At 33.5% G+C, this 16,749-nt stretch overlaps 1 protein-coding gene across 2 annotated transcripts in view; it reads left to right on the top strand.

Annotated features, from left to right (window-relative positions):
* Positions 1–16,749, top strand: part of LOC140446048 (uncharacterized) — a 423,658-nt gene that overhangs the window by 164,059 nt on the left and 242,850 nt on the right. The window lies entirely within an intron of this gene.

Here is a 16,749-nt window from a genome sequence, read left to right as displayed (position 1 = left end):
TTAAGTCTTACAAATGAAAATTGGCAGGCTTTGGTACCTGCCACATTTTTAACACGCCTTTTCCTACTAATGAATTGATATGAATGGGTTATATTTATTAAGTAGCTGTTTTTGTCGGTTTTTGTTTTTTGAACTCTGTGAGTTATAGTTTGTGTATGTATAATCGTCATATTTCCAAGTTAATTTTCACACTCTTCTCCGGCAGAAATAAATATTCCTATTTTTTATTTTTTATTATTTTTATTTGATAAACAAAATATAACACGGCTGTAAACCCGTTTTTACTATGCCATGACTTGTTTCTTTATTTGCTATTATCATTAACGCGAGTGTCAAGTTGCTCAAGTTACGTATTTCTTTGAAATTTGGCATGAATTATTCAAGAGAAACTTTCAAGTTGTGACTGTTGACTTTGTGATGCCAATAGCCGATTATACATAGTCGTATAATAAATAACACCTTATAAAAAACGAAGCTTAACAGTCCTATTAAATATACATGAATGGACTGATAGTCATCAATTTTAAGGTTGTGAAGTGTTTTTGAATGTTTTTACTAGATAATATATTGCAGGCACACGAAAACAAAGAATGTAATATATTGGATGTTCGCAGAAAACATAGATTAAGGGAACAATTATCACCTTTGCTTTTGTTCCCTTGTTATTTATATATATATATATATATATATATATATATATATATATATATATAAACATTAATAAACATTATCAGTAGAGCACCTAGAATTTGCCTCTGGGAGGGAGGTTTTGGTTGGTCGCCGAAATTTTTTTTATGATGTTACCTCCATTTTGAGTCCTCAAGATGGAATAGGGTTCTCAAGAGTAACAGTGTCGGAATAGGGTCCGGGGGGGGGGGGGTTTAACCCCCAAAACCCCCTGGGTGCGCCTTCTTCTTCTTAAAGTGCCCTCTCCTCAATGGAGGTTGGCTACTAAAATTTTAAACTCTTCTCTATCTTCAGCTGTTCTTATTAGCTATTCAAAATTTAGCCCTGTCCATTGTCGGATGTTTCTGAGCCACGATAGTCTTTTCCTTCCTAGGCCTCTCTTTCCCTCGATTTTTCCTTTCACTATAAGTTGGGCATATTGGTACTTATTATTTCTCAGTATGTAGCCTAGGTATGATGTTTTTCTAACTGTTACTGTGTTAAAAAGTTCTCTTTCCTTGCCTATTCTATGCAGCACTTCTTCGTTTGAGGTATGCGATGTCCATGAAATTTTGAGTATTCTCTGGTAGATCCACATTTCAAAGGCCTCCAATTTATTTACGGTTGATGTTTTAAGGGTCCACGTTTCAACTGCATATTAGAAGAGTCGACCAGACGTAGCATTTTGATAAACGTAGTCGAATTTCGAGTTTTATTCGAGAATCACAAAGCAGTTTTTTATTTTTTCGAAAGATTTTCTGGCCTATTCTATTCTCGATCTTATTTCTAGATCAGGATTTAGGCTGCTATCGATCCAACATCCCAGGTTTTGGTTGGTCGCCGAAATTTTTTTTATGATGTTACCTCCATTTTGAGTCCTCAAGATGGAATAGGGTTCTCAAGAGTAACAGTGTCGGAATAGGGTCCTGGGGGGGGTTTAACCCACAAAAACCCCCTGGGTGCGCCACTGAACATTATATTATACAATTGTATTTCCTGTTTACACTCTTTGAGTGAGTGAGTCTTTAGAAGTTTAACCTGGATTTAATTAAAAATTGGTATCTGACATTGACAGATGACATCTGGTAGGTATCATAAAACACGAGTGGTTCAGGGTCGTATCTTAAATATGGTGCATCTAAAAACAACTCAATTTATTAAATTATGATACATATTGGGAAGATCTTTGATGTCATTCTTATTATTGATAGAATTTGGATCTTTTTTTATGTGAATCATCTCCAATATGCATTTTTGGTTGTAATTTTGTTCTTTTTCCAAAATCTGTACATTTTTAAATTCAAAGGAATGGCTCTTTTCTAAGAAAATGTTTGACTAGGGCTGTTGTGTTTAAACTGTTAGTGTGTACATTATGTTTGTGTGCAACAACCCTTCTATGCAGGTATTGGTATGTTTGCCCAATAATATGTTGAATTACAGTCTTTACAATTTATTTTATAACTAACATTTGATTGATGATCTTTATTAACTTTGGGTATAAATTTTGAAACAAGATGTTTTTGATAATTATGGATATAATATATGTTCGACAAGAAAGCAATGTAATTTTTTCGTACTCCAACATTTTTTACTAATAATTTTAAGGAAACTAATGCCTTTTCACAGCGATCAAACGTATAGTTTATATGTTAAGTCCAAAGTAGTTTTTTATCAATTATGACCGCGAGACTGTGTTTTTACAATTTATTGACTAACGGGGATTATCCGCTGTCCAATAGCTTCAACTTTGTAAATGACTTCATGTGGTTTCACTGTCATTCATGTTAAAAAAAACTGCACCATCCACTGCTTTGATCAAAACTACACCAAAATTGTTGAGTTACTTCTATAGAGATATTTTCCCATGTTAATTTTACCTTTTCTATCTTGCCTCTACCGTCCTGAGGACCAGATTCATGATTGCCCTCGTTTTCCTCTGTTTCAACTTCCTTCAATTCCTGAACTTTAAATTTTTATTAAAAAGTTTCATCTTTGTTGGATCGCTACTTGCCAGAGGTATCGCGGTCGTTCGGATATACTAAGTGATTCTTATAAGGACAATAAAGCCGACTTTACTTAGTAATAAATCATTTAGTCAACACACACACACCACACAAATATCATTATTCGGTTAATAAAATTTATAGTTGATGTGAATAATTGAAATAATAAAAGCAATCTTATAGTAGTGTACAAGCGCGAAAGCAACTTCTCAATTAAGAAGTGAAAATCAAACTAGGCAGCTAATAACAATGCATAATTTAAAAATGTATGTATACATAGGCAGAAAACTCCTATCTGTAAAAATATTTTACTAAGAAAAACAGTCATCGCAAACATTTAACATATAAGTAATCTTTGTGACAACCAAAGTTGCAAGTATAACATGAACCTCATTTTTTCGCTTTCAACTAGTCTTAAATTTCAACGTTTCCAAGAATATGTACGCAATAATGTTTTGCTGATACTGAAAAAATACCGTTGTAAAAGGCAATTACCTCGTGTAGAGGATTCGGAATATTGTTTAGCGTGAAAAAATGTCTTGTAGGCCGGTTACTTCTTCTTGATATAAGTATCCAAAACAAACAACTGCTTTGTCTTTATTTAAATTTTGTAATTTCATATTATTTCTTTACATGTAGTAAAAGCACTTGTTTACGATTACGGGAGTGCTGAAAGTTTTTGGGAGAAAATGGGATTAAAGCACTGTTTTGTCTCTTCAACAGAATTTATGACTGGGATATTACCAACTGATTGGCTTAAGTCGCATTTGTCCCAATACTAAGGAAAAATCGCAAAGACATGCAATGATTATCGAATAAGTCTGATGAGTCACGTTTTGAAGATCTTCCTGCGGGTAATAGATAGCAGAATATTGTATAGGATATTAGAGTAGACAATAGGTAATACTCTTTGAAAATACTGAAGCCTTGTTCAGTATCCAAGTACTGATACAGAGATGCATAGATATAAATAAAAATGTGTACATCTGTGCATTTTATTTTGAAAAGGCTTTTGACAAGGTCGGTTATAACAAAATATTGCCAGACATATTGAAAACAGCCGGATTGGACGCTAAAGATTTACGAATAATTACAAATCTATACTGACATCAAGTGATAAGAATAAAAGTTGAACTAGAACTGTCGAATGAAGTAAATATAAAAATATAGAATATAAAAAAACAAGGCTATATACGCACGAAGCGATGGTTTCAATTCATTTTAATTTAATTCAGTTCAAAAGGTAAAAGAAATAATAAATTAGAAATACATCTTCTATGATAACAATTACAACTATGTATTACAATTATTTATATTGTTACATTGAAATCTAATTATTTAAAGTTTGTTAAAGTATGCCAATATTAACACATCAAATAACTTTGATATCTAAAATTAAAATTTTTTAGACATTTATTAATATCAGCTTATTTCACAAAACTAGATATTTTAACTTACAGCTTAACTTACAGCATTTAAAATAGAAGAAGAACTGTCACACTTTAACCTACATTTGTCAAGTTTAGCTCTAAAATCTGATATATAACATAAAAAACTCATTGTCTCCAAGTAAGAGATGTAGTTCTTTTTAAAATCCTCCCCTTTTTAAATTTAATGTCTGTTTCATCCCCACGTTTTTTAAGTGTTTTCTGTGTGTTTCTGTGTGTCTTAAAGTGTCTCAATTTTAATTTTTAACTTTATATATTGGACTTTACAACTATTTGCCACATATTGCAACATAACTTTATCAAAGAAATTTGATAATTACAAGCTGATATAATTGCACACCCACACAATTTGTACATGTATTCTTATTCATTGTCTCACAACTGTCACCTTCCAAAACAAAAATAAAAATCTCAATAAATAACACACATTTCATAAATATATCTCCAGAATAAATATAAATAACTTTAAAGAACTTAATGGTATAGAACATTACTTTCATCAAACAAACAATTACATTTACTTATCTCTACTTCATTGGATAAAATCTGTCTCCTCAAGAACTTCCCCGTTTACTGTTAAACAATTACAATAGTTGACTTGAGTTCTCCAATCAACAATACAAGATAGTTTGAACCATGTTCTTTCAACCATCAATTAATAGAGTACCGGCATGTAAGTAATGTTTTATTTATTTGTTTATTTATTAATTCATTACAGTTTAATAGACTATTTTACCAATTTGTGGGTCTTACCTTGTCTGCTTAAAAATTTTATTCATTTTGAAAAACCACAGACATGTAATATTGGCATAATTACTGTAATTTATATAATTTATATCACCTATCTTTGTTTTATCTTTATTAGACAACACCCTAATATGGGTTTATTATTTTCAGCATTTATTTAACTTTGTATCGTGACCTGAAGATGCTTTGCATATTGTAGAAAGCGAAACCGGTCGTCTGATTAGTTAAATTAAATTGATTGTGAGTAAGTCTAATTTATTATTTCTTTTACCTTTTGAAATGGACTCACACAAGCAACACATTCATGATTTAATTCAGTTCAATTCAATTCTATTCATTTCGATTTGATTCGATTCGGTCGGATTCGCATTTGATTGTGTTTTGTTTTATTTTAATTTTATTTTATTTTATTTTATTAACGAACACGCATGAGACTGCGTTTACGACTGCATTTACGACTGTTCTACGTAGTGCATGGTCGCGCGATCCGTTGCTTTTCCGTTTCATTGACGTCTTGACTATTTTCAACGCAATGCTAATTTTTCATAGGCTTTCAGGTATTTTTTAAATTAAGTTCAATGTCTCAACTATTTGTTTTGAAGACTCCAGGTCTTCCAACATTGTTTTAATTTGTTTGTTTTTGCTGTAAAGGACTATCTCATTTCCATTATTCTTGAAAAATATATCCAGGCAGTATTATCACACTATTTAATGAATATTTTTGACATGAAGTCGCCCATTGTGGTCATAGTTTGTATTATGCTCATAAATAAATGAAGAATTGTCCTTTGTATTTGACTCGTGTGTTCTGTGATATTCCTTGGTAAATACTTTGGTCATGTCATCACAGAACGTAGACACCAGCTACTACGATTCATTATTGAAGGAAAAATCGCAGTAAGACTATAGATTGGTCGCAAGAAACTAAAGATTTACGTAACATAAGACAGTGGACGGTCTTCACGTAGAAGATCTGTTACGTGGGACTGTTGATAAAAAAGGATTCCATGATAATATTAACATAATCAGAGCCAACGTCTGAAGGTAGACATGGGAAGAGGTTTGTTTTGGCGATCTAGTGATTTGGTTCTTGTTTATATGTCCTTCGATTTTTTTTTGGGTCGCAGTAAAAAATGGAAGCTGTTTAGCGCTGATGGTTGACGAAAAATAGGTTCTTTTCATTGTTTTATGTTTTTTAATCGATTTGAGGATAGTTGTGACTGTTACGTACATAAAAAAACCACAAAAACCGACCCTTTCCTGTCCGCGTTCAGAGCATTCAAATTAAGCGAAAATGAGTAGGGTTGATTCCAGATTACCTGTACCTATTATTGTTCGGAGATTGAGTTGCTGGACAAAGTCAACAGTTTACTCGGAAAATGTGGCAGTTTCTTCTGCGAATGTCTAATGAATAGATTTCTAAAAATTAGCTGTTAGTTTTTTAGGATGTTTTAGGCTCTGCTACGAATAATTTTAAGGATGAAACTCCAAGTCAGCGACAATGGTATCTGATGACTGGTTATTATATTTGGAATGTTATGAATTTTCGCTGAGTGTAAAGTCATAATGTTTCTAGTATACTTTACGAAGAATTTTTCTGTGATTATGTAGGACTGTATAAAGAGCATATATTTGATCTGTTATCAATCAGTGCACGTAGATAACACCATGCTGAGAGATTTGATCTGATGACTGACTTTTAGTCGACCTCACTAAAGCGTGTTTTTTATTATACCTTCCACGGGTGTGTAACGGCTGATAAGTTAATGGCAGAAAATATCGTAATGGTTCTTATTGCCTTCTCATTATAAAGGCTATATTTAAAATACTGGCTATTTATGCTATAATGTTTTAAACGTTGTTATGACAATAAAAAGTCGTTTATGTGGTTATATTTATTTGTGGTATACTGAATGCCCTGAACAGTTGTATAAAGTGGTATTTATAAGAAATTTATTCTTTTTTTATGAACGGATTGATCCCTCTAATTATTTTTGGAATACTCCATCTCATAGCATTAATTATAAATGTATATTTTATTTTTATGCAATTTTTATTCCTCTTTATATGGTGATATTTGGTATTTCTTACATTCTACTTTGGAATTACAAGCAACTGGCCTATTGTATAGATATTTAACCATCTGCTTTTCTTTTTAACAGATGTATATAGAAGCTTTTTCCCTTTTTTGTTTGCAGTTCTCTTGTGGTTACTTAGGTACTTTATAATTTTATGATAAAGTTTCTATATCAAACACGAAACATGAGTATAGGGGTTGGAACAAGTACACGCTACAAAATGTCAGGTTGTACGGAGAGTTTGTAACGTTTTTATTGAAATAATGAATAAATAAGCATAAACAAAAGGTACATATTTTTCAACATTAGAATATAGCAATTAGACGAAGAAAGGCGAGAAAAGAATACAACTCGGTGAAATATGCATTTGTAACTTCTTTAATGGATATGTATATGAATTTTCAGATTATTTGCTGGTCTTAAACCACACCCATTGCTAGTGCAATTTCCAATCTCTATTCTAGCAATTCTCTGTCTTCTTGTGAAATCATCATACTTTTCATTTGCACAAGAAACTCGGTAGGTACCTAGAGGAGAAGTAACCCAAGAATATGTTCTTCAATAGACGTTTAACTGTTCAATTATTATGAACTGTTATAAGTTTTTTGTTGTCATTGTGTTTAATAGGGAGGAATCGTTGTCCTTGTATCAAAAAAGGCTCTTCAAGAGAGAACAACATTTTTATCCAATCTTCAACGGCTCAACTCAGATATTTTTTGCCCAATCGTGCCTTTTATTGTTGATAGCAGCAGTCAATCCTGGTTTGATTGTGTTTCTTCCGTCTTCTAACAGTCGTTTTAGTATATAAAATTGGACAATAAATCTAGCGTATATCAAATTGTATTGCCAAAGTTCACTCAAAATAACAATCTTACTGGACTTTTGGGGGAGTAATATTCATCATCAAATATAAGAATTAAATAAAATTTAGTTCGCTTACTTCAACAAAAACATACTATTCGAAACAAATCAACAAAAATGCAAAAAAAAATCAACAGAAAGGCTGTTGTTTGATATATGTCATAACTCTCTGACTGAGAACTTTACATTCATTTACAAAAGCTGTAAGGCACTTGTGTGACTCAGATTTTGTCGGCATTGCTTCTGATTTTTATCTATAAAACAATGATCTACTAATTTCCCGTAGGTATAGGAGTGTATAAGCTAAAGTCTTATAGTATATCTATTAATTTAATCTTCTTCTTCATTTACCATGTCCTTTAAGAACGGTGGTCATTATTACAACTATCTCAATTTTATTCACTGCTACCCTAAATAGTGTAATGCTGCTATGTCTTTATTTAATTCTAATTTAATGTTCTTATCTTAATTTATTAAAAAGCACTATAATTTATATCAATTTATTTAACGAATAATACATAATTTATATAGGCGAACGTAACATTTAAATCGCGAGCACGTCATCAAAATCAACTGTTTTCTTCAATGAAAAATCCGTTATTATATATGAAAACACAACTGGCCTAGAATTCAGGAGAATCCCTCTGATTTATACTAGAAGGTAAATCCGGGTCATCGTCTGACCGGTTTCTGGAAAGTTCCGTCTCAGGTAAATTTCTGCCAGCTAATCGAAGTGTCTCGTAAAATCTAAAACAGATACGTGAATAAACAAGATGTTTACAGGTTTTTAATATGACTCATATTTTTACGTAACAATAGCATGCTTGTGTCAATACTATACCAATCTCGTAAGTTCTTCAACCATGAAGTCGTCCTTCGTTCTGGAATGCGTTTGCCTATTTTCCAGCTTTCTCTTCTTGGTGCTTTTTATAATCTCAGTAGTCTTGCTGAGACGTTCTAGTATTGTGGAGTTTCGAATCTCCTCCACTCAAGAAACTTTTAAAATTCTCATATAGCACCACATTTCGAAAACCTGAAGGCGATTTAGATCACTTTTATTCCCAGTCCATAAAGTAAGACTGAGAACACGTAGCAGCGAAGTATACGGATCCGCAATGCCAATTTTAGGTCTCTATTACATAAAACTTTAAACGTCCTTCTAAAAGCGGCTCTGACCTGCTGAATTCTGGTTCTAACTTCACCATGACTCTCTGCGTTACAATTTAACTGATTTCCAAGGTAAACAATTGGATCCACTTGCTCAAGTTTGGTACTATGTATTTAGATAATAGAAGGTTTTATATTCTGTCTACTTATTACGAATATTTTGGTTTTCCGTATGTTCAGATTCAGACCTGCTTCCTTACAGCTCTCAACGACACTGTCAAGTAATGTTTGCAGATCTTCTTGAGTAGAAACTAGGAGTACTATATCTTCGACATATCGCAAATTATTGATTACTTCACCGTTGACAATTATTTCTTCTTGTGTTTCAGAAAAATCAGTATTTGATGATTCGAAACCTTCTACTAAAACTCATGTTGTTTGATTCCAATACAAATTTGTAATTATGTGAACGTCTCTGCCATCCAAGGCAATGTCTCTAAAACTTCGATCAATATAGAGTGCTTAACACGATCAAATGCCTTTTGGAAGTCAATAAAACAACAGTTCATGTCTACAGATATATCACGACATCTTTGAGCAAGTACGTTCGTGCCTCTCTCGTTCCAAACCCGTTACGTAAAACCAAACTGTGAATCACTTAGGTCCATCCATCCAATGGCGCTACAGCCCAAATCGGGCCTTGGCCTCCTTCAACAGGCTTCTCCAATCATCTCGATTTACCGCTGTTCTTTTCCATGAACGCGTTCCCAGGCAGTTTCTGGCATCCTCATCGACTTCATCTTCCCATCTGTTTTTAATTCTTCCAACAGGTCTTTTTCCCTGCATTCTTGCATTTAATAATTTTCTGGGGATTCTATTCTCATGCATGCGGACCACGTGCCCTGCCCATCGTAATCTCTGCAGTTTAGTATGTTGTGCTAGAGTTGGTTCGCTATATTGCTCGTATATTTCTCTATTTTACCTAATTCGCCAGTTGTTGTTTTCACTTATAGGGCCCAGGATCCTACGTAATATTTTTCTTTCGAACACATCTAATGCATTGGCAGATTTCTGTGTCACCACCCATGTTTCACAACCATAACTTACTATGGGCCTGATTATTGTTTTATAGACCCGGAGTTTTGTTTTCCGGTGTACGTCTCGCGATTTGAATATGTGGCCCATCGCGAAATAGGCTTTATTTGCCAGCACAAGCCTTCTATTTATTTCCGGTTCTTCTTCATTGCTTGCGACCAGATCCATTCCTAGGTATGTGAATCTATTTACATGTTCTATATCGTCAATAAAGTGTTGTTGCACGGGTCTATTTGATCTGGTTTGTATGAGTAGTTTTGTTTTATTTGTATTTATTGCTAGCCCTACTGCTTCTGCACTCTGTTTCAACTCAACGTAGGTTTCTTCCGCTGCATTCACTGTTCTGTGATCAGTGATCACTTATCTGGATCAAATGATCCAGAACAGTGAATCACTTAGGTATTCCTCGCATTTATTATATAGATACGGCCATGTATTACCTTTACGAAAATTTTCAATAAATGGCTTAACAAACTGATCGTTCTATAATCAGCATATTTGTTTTTGCTGTTGTCTTCTTAGGTAGAGCTATGACCAATGAATTGGACCAACCATTAGATAGATGTTAGCTGGTATAAATGGTATTGAAAAACGAAGTTATAGCCTCTAAAACATTGCTATCATTTATAAGCTTGTATATTTCACTTGGAATTTTATCAGGAGCTGTCGCTTTGCCATTTTTTGATGATTGTATGACTTATCTCAGAACGTGTTATTAGGGTCCGTATATTAGGGTAGTAATATCCAGAGGTGAACTAATCCTATTGTCTTATATAGGTCAATAGGTTCTTATTGTAATTTTCCCATTCATTAATTTTGTCCTCTACTTCAAGTGTTGTTTTACCACCTTCATCATATAGAGTGCAGTTTGTCTCTTACCAGCTACTTCTTTTACTTTTTTATACATGTTAAATGTATTGTATCTATTTTCGAGTTCTTCAATTTCATAACACTGTTAGGCAAGATGTTGACACTCTTTGCTATTGCTTCTTATAAAGTTTTTCGTTGTTTTATTGCTAGTCGCCGTTGCTCCATCAAATTCAATATGTTTTCTGTTATCCAAGCCTTCTTTTTTAGCTTTGAACTGCCTTTTAAATCCCTTTCACAGATTTTCTTTACGGCTGTTATAATTTTAAGCATTCATCGATATGCTCACCGATATTTTCCCAAACTAAATTTTCGTTCAGTTGTATTTGAACAAGACCACCCAACTGTCGTGACCGACAACGTTGGGCCCAACGGTTGGTGTGTGTATAGTCTTGTTGACCGACAAAAATAGTTGTAACCGACGGTCGTGCCGACCGATTTGGTTGTTCAACCGCAATATCCCGACAGCAACTATTTTTGTCGGCCAACAAGTTGGGTTGTATCAATATTTTTTCGAGATTTTCGACCTTTTTTAATTTTAATTGGGTTACAGCTACTATGTATGAATTTAATACCTACATTTGATAAATATAATATATTTAATTGCGATTTTACTCAATGATAGTGTAAGAAGATCTGTCTACAAAGTCGTGCTATAAATATGTACAGTATTTGCTAAGCTGTAAACTTATTACTATGTTCATCTTAATAAAATTCTCACTTCTGTCTCTTAAAAAATTTATCTTGACTGGCCGAGACAATGAAAGAGTGGAAGAGAGCAATAAAAGTAAAGATAAAAAATGCCGGCTTAGTCGTCATCGGGCCTACGTTATCAAAACAAAGTACACGGTTCATGAAATCGCCTCCGTTATTGATGTGTAAGCAGCGCGCAAGTCCGTTTGCAACGTGACAACATTCCACCGGAAGCTTAAACAGAGACGGATGAAGGCCGGGGGTTGTCGGGTCGGGTAGTAGTATCGCTGAAGAATGAGAGAGAAATCGACCGCTGGCTTGCCACGATGCCTAGAATTACTGTATTATCGATGATATTTAGAAAATAAATTATTTTCGGCCTGTTATTAAATAAATTACTTTCATTTTTTTATTTGAAGTTTTCACTTCATTTAATTCCTTTAGCGATAGTGTCAGAAGGAATGAACGATTAAATATTAAGTGACATTACGTTATTTAATAGTATTTGTGAACGTGTTTTTCTTTCTAATAATGTATGCTGTACTAGTTTACTTTCTTTTTACCAGTTAACTTCTATGTTAGGCGTCTGTTCTCTTTTTGGTCTTCGCTTCTAATTTTTGTTTAGACATGACTGTCTGTTTTTCAATGTGTCTTTAGTAAGTTGTTGTTCCATCGTTTTCGTGGTTTTCCCACTGATTATCTTCCTATTGGGAACCGTCTGTCGCCGCCTTTACTACTCCACTTGTTGCCATTCGGCTTAAATGATCGATCCATTCGACTCTTCTATTTCTTACCCAGTTTTTGATGTTCTCCACCTTGCATCTCAGTCGTATATCTGGACTTATAGCCCTGTCCCATAGTGTCTTACAATCGATTTTTGGAAGAGTTTTTATCGCTTCTGTTTCTACCATTATTTCTGTCCTGTCTGTGTCAGGTCTTCTGTCATTATTTTTCTGATGACTATTTTATAAATTCTGCCTTTCATTTCTTTCTCGATATTTTTATTTCTCATTATTGTTTTATTCAGGCAACCTGCGGCTCTATTTGATCAATTCATTTGGCCTTCCACTTCAGGTTATTTCATCTATGATCAGGTTGAACAATAGAAGACTCGGGGAATCCCCTGTCTTATTCTATTGCCAGATTCAGTTAGTTAGTTTTTTACTTATATTGTGCTGCCCTTGTTTTGGTTCATTTCTAGTTGTGTTCCCAACGTTACAACAAGAATGACTTACAATCGATTAGCTCCTCACTTTAAAGCACTATAAAGAATTTTTGGAAACACGTCATTAACGTTTATTCTATTCTATTCTATTCTACAAACCTTCAGCATCAACTCAAAATATATGCGACTAGTCAAAGCAACGATGGATTTTCAACAACAGCAATAGTCTGCATACAAACTGAACTTACTGGCACTTGGCTTTTGAATGCCACAAAATAGCTGAATGTCTGAAGAGTCAAACTCTTTACAAACAAATCAGTACAGCTTGTCGCATGGGCCGATGACAATAAAATCATGTCCAGCAAAGCGGAGAAAGCCATGAAAATAAATGTACAGTTGAAAGTGTAGACAGGGGGACTGTACTAGAAATAAATACTTACAAGACAAAAGCATTAGCACAAACAGAACCAAGGAGATATAGAAATCAAATTAGAGTACAGTATTTTTGAAGCAGAATAGAAAAAGAATTAAATGCTATATAAAACACAAAAGAAACGGAGAAGGTAGGAATTCAAAAATTAATTAAGATTAACAAAACCTATTTCTCGTTGACTCACATATTCTGCTTCAAAACTGTCCACCGAAAATCGAAGATTATGATCTATAAATATGTCATTATTCCAATATTATATTATAAATGTGACATGGGGGATGACATAGAATATAAAAAGGAATTGACAGATTTTAAAAGAGAATTTCTAAAAAAATCTTTGGACCGATTAACGAAAATGGGATATGGAGATCTAGATCTAACCACGAACTTTACCGACTGAATAAATTAGGGGCTGTATGTCTAGTTAAACAAAGAGGGGTCGAAATGAGCTTTGGTGACTGTAATTATTCACCATATATAGAGGTGGTGAAAAGTTTCTCTAATGCTAATAATACCTAACGAGTTACCTAATCGGATACAGAACTGTTTTGGGCTGCAATATTCCATGACCTTGGTAAATCGGCCACACTAGATAGATCGACACAAACACTGTAATTTTTATAACTAATTATAAATATATTTAACAATTTTTTAAACACAATATAAAGACTATTATTTCAATTGAACAAAGTCACTTGACTCTCAACGGTTAATGACAAATTTCGCAAGTAGGTAGGTGCATTTTCACACCCCACGTTGTCAAACGAGAAATGGAACTTATTTTCGGTATTACCTGCCAGAAGCATCAACAGCGTTATTTTTGGTAAACTTATCTAATGACGTAATATTTAAAATCAAATTAATTCTCTCTCTATTGGAACATCGGCCGTTAAAGAAGAAACACATGCATCAGAATTTGTTGGACCCTAGGAAATTTGATTGGGGGATCATTTAATAAGCTTGGACGACAATATATTGCCAAAATCATCCGAGATAAATAAAATGCAGGACAGAAAACTTAAAGATTAGGTGGTAGACTATGGAAAACATTGAATAATGGCAGAATGGCATGGGAAATATTGGAAAATTTTAACATCAGAACTTGTATTGTTACTTCATGATGGATATTATAATATGTCCCAAAGTAATTGGCTGTATCCCTTTTTTCTCTTTCACACGTCTCATTTTAGACATCGTCCTTATTTTATTTTAAAGGTTCCATTTTTTAGGTTATGTGTTATTCATACAACAAAAAAATCAAAAACAAAATAAAAAACAAACGTGTTTATGAGATCTTTTCTTTACATTTACCTTATTTTATTGCTTCAGTGACTATGATAAACGATGGTACGTCAACGTACTGGAGGCACTTTGAAAAACAGACAGAGTCAAGTCTATAGAAAAAGAAGAAGAATGACTATGATATATGCTGTTCATAGATTTGTGTCTATTTTTTTATCTGTTTGTAAATTAAGTAACTGTTCGCACTTTTTAGAATGTAAAAAATTGATATTTACATGTGTTGTATAGTATAAATTTATTTACTTGTGTATGTGTTTTAAAACAAAATATACATTTTTTTCGAATTTAAGAAAATTCGTCTAAAATTGTATTGATGCGTATAAAATTTTCACAGAAAACATTCCTTTTTAAGTATTTTAACGTGTATTCGCTTGGGATGGCAACCCTGGCTGAATAGCAGTTGTAGCGTGGCAGCATGAATCCCACGTGGCGCATCAGCCTTTGGTGTCTTGGCAACGCACGTCTGGAATGATTTTCAAAGTACATTTTAAGGATAACGTTTACTTCTTAATACGTATTTTTAGTCTAAGAGAATGGATTTTATGATCCCTTCTGTTGCCATAGATGTACTATAATATAATATAAAAAAATATCATTAGAAATAAAAAGATTACAAATATTTTTATTCGGCTCTTAACCGGTAAAAGGTATACAAAATAACGTGTGGTCTATTGTTATTGCCGAATAATTGTGAATATATTAACAATATTCATGTAAGATTGAAATATTACCAATATTCAAATAATTTTTAACTATTGGACGCCCAATATCTATTGGAAAGTGCAACAGTGCTGTTTTTGACTGGTATATACTTAGATAAAAAAAATGTTATAAAATCTTCTTTTAGTAATAATGTTGCGAGGAAACTGATGTTCAACAAAACATTTCAAATTGAACATCATTCTGTGAAAATTAAAAACAGCTCTTGTTTAGATAAGTATACATGCAGATTCAGTTATATTTGTTGTCAAGTTTAAAGTATATGTAAAGTCTGCACATAGAAAAATATCTGATTTATAATGCCATACAAATACACCCATGGACAAAAATATCGAATATTTTGGAATTTTCAAATTTTTGTTTTTTCAAAATAAATTCTGGCCAATCAAGTCGTTTATTGTAAAATAGAGTTTATTTTAACAATGTTTAATGAACAATTTTAAGTTCTTATGCTGAGAAAATTGTGAAAAAAATAAATGTTTACTATTAGGTAAATACGGTTGTTTTACTCTAAACTTAAAGGATAATTTAAATTGCTTAAACAAGTGGTTTAAACTGAAAGAAGTGCATGATCAGTAACGAGTATTCCCCCCTCTAGCTCTTATTACTGCTTGTATCTTTCTCAGCATGCTTGCAAGTAAATTTTGGAGATATCCTTGGAAAATTGCATTCCATTCATCCTGTGCAGCAAGCCGAAGTTGCTCTATCGTATTTGGAACGGGATTTCTTTGTCGTATGCTGCGTTTTAGGTGATCCTACATGTGCTCTATTGGATTTAAATCCGGGCTAGACGGTGGCCAATCCAATCTTCGAATTTGGACCTCATCAAGATAATTACTATGGCAGCGGCATGTGGTCGAGCATTATCGTGCATTAACGCGAATCTTTCATATTCAATGTAACCAACATATGACAAAACATGATCTTGCAGGATGTTTTAAACGTAAGAATCACCAGCCATCCATTCAATCACTTCCACAAGTGCGGTACGTACCTCCCAAATAATACCTTCCCAAAGAATTATGCCATCAACTCCAAAACTAACGGTCTGGGCGAGACTGCAGCTGGCAAATCGTTCTCCAACTCTTCTGTAGACGTAGTTTTGACCATCTGGCTTCCATAATAGGATTTTGGTCTTATCAGTGAAAAGAACGTTTTTCCACTTGTCGATATTCCACTAAATATGTGTTTTTGCAAATTCCAAACGACGAGCTTTATGATTTTGGAGAAGACGTGGAACTTTGGCGGGGCGTCTGGGCTTTAAGTTTGCTTCTTTTGATCTTCGTCTAACTGTTTGTGAACTCACATTAACTTCTGAGGTGCATCGATGTCAATGAACGATTTCGTGTAGAATTAAGAACCAAAAAACGGTCATCAATTGCGGTTGTGCACCTTGGGCGTCCTTGACCAGGCCTTCGTACAAAATTTCCTGTTTCGCGGTACCTTTTTAGACTATTCGAAACTATAGATTCAGTTCTGCTGAGACGTCGTGCGATACCTTTTTGTGCATATCCTTCTTCGTACAAAGTTACAATATGTGCTACTTGGACTTCATCTCAGTTTT

This window comes from Diabrotica undecimpunctata, chromosome 7, assembly GCF_040954645.1.
Source record: "Diabrotica undecimpunctata isolate CICGRU chromosome 7, icDiaUnde3, whole genome shotgun sequence".
Taxonomy (NCBI): domain Eukaryota; kingdom Metazoa; phylum Arthropoda; class Insecta; order Coleoptera; family Chrysomelidae; genus Diabrotica; species Diabrotica undecimpunctata.
The sequence above is the reverse complement of the archived record's forward strand: the minus strand, read 5'-3'. Positions and strand labels throughout refer to the sequence as shown.